Below are 1,419 nucleotides of genomic sequence, written 5' to 3'. Positions count from 1 at the left end.
AAATTGAAAATAGCAAAAGAAAAAAAATAAGATAAATATTTATATACACAGTGAGTCAAAGAATTATTCTATATATCATTAGTGCCAAAGTTTATAAACAATAATTGATACACAGTATTTTAAAATTCATATAAACCGTAAATCTATTTTAAAATTATTTATTCATATAACGAATAAATACATATCAATTTTATTACTTCCTAAAGAATATTTTATTCTAAAAAAAAAATATATTATTTCAAATACATGAAAAAAAAAAGAAAATAGATATATTAAATCATTTGTATAAAGTACGTCAAAAATAAAATGAATTCTATAAAACGAATATTCTTAAATCAATATTATTTGTAATACCTAGTAACGGCTTATATAGTATTATATACAGAATGAATAAATGATAAATATGCTTTGACAAAGATTTAAAAAGTTTCAAAAAATGTTTCAAATAAACAAAAAAATAAATCTTTTATATAAATTTTTATCATTTTAAACTGACCGTTGTTCTAAAGTTTTCAAAAAAAAAAAAAAAAAGTTTACATTATATAAATATGTACATATATATCAATAAAATATCATTTTTCCAATCGTTAAGCTTAATTTCTTAAATTTTACAATTTTTCCACAAAAATATATAAAAGAAAAAATTATAAATATACATACATATATATATATTAATTTTAGATAAAGAACGTTGCTCCTCCCCTTTTTCTTTATATTTGTTTTCTATTCCGAATAGTTTCCTATGCTTAAAACTTCAGATATGCTCATTCCCACTTCTGTTACCATCTCGTCTTCAGTTACCTGTGGAAATTCATCCATAAAATGCACTAATTCTTCATCTTCCAATTGTGTACTTGGTGTTCTTGAAGTACTTATTATTTCTAAATTGAAATTATCTTTCTTGAAGCGTTTATACCACACACAAAATATACTTAAAGATATAATATCTATTATATGTATACATATATAAACTAAATATCATTATTCCAATCTTTAAATTTCATTTTTTTATTTATAGAATTTAAAAAAAAAAAAGAAGAAACCTTAAAATATATATATATATATATATATATATATATATATATATATATATTCATTATATTATAGTAATACTTAATATATTATATTACTTTTAGACATAGAACTTAGCTCCAGCCCTTTTTCTTTTAATTTGCTTTGTCTTTCCATATTGTATAGGAGCTCTTCAGTTTCAGATATGCTCATTCCATATATACTTCTTCTCTCGTCTGGAGTTATAGGCGGGATTTCATTCAGACTGTTCAGTGATTCTTCCTCTTCCAATTCTCTATGTTGTCTTTTTAAATTAGTTTCTTCTAAGTTAAAATAAACCGACTTGTAGCGTTTATATTATCCACAAAATTAACTTAAGGATTTCATATCTCATATATATTAGAGTGG

This window comes from Polistes dominula, unplaced genomic scaffold (assembly GCF_049000335.1).
Source record: "Polistes dominula isolate Pdom_NZ unplaced genomic scaffold, Pdom_raw_medaka contig_84, whole genome shotgun sequence".
Classification (NCBI taxonomy): Eukaryota; Metazoa; Arthropoda; class Insecta; order Hymenoptera; family Vespidae; genus Polistes; species Polistes dominula.
This window is presented reverse-complemented; position numbering follows the sequence as displayed.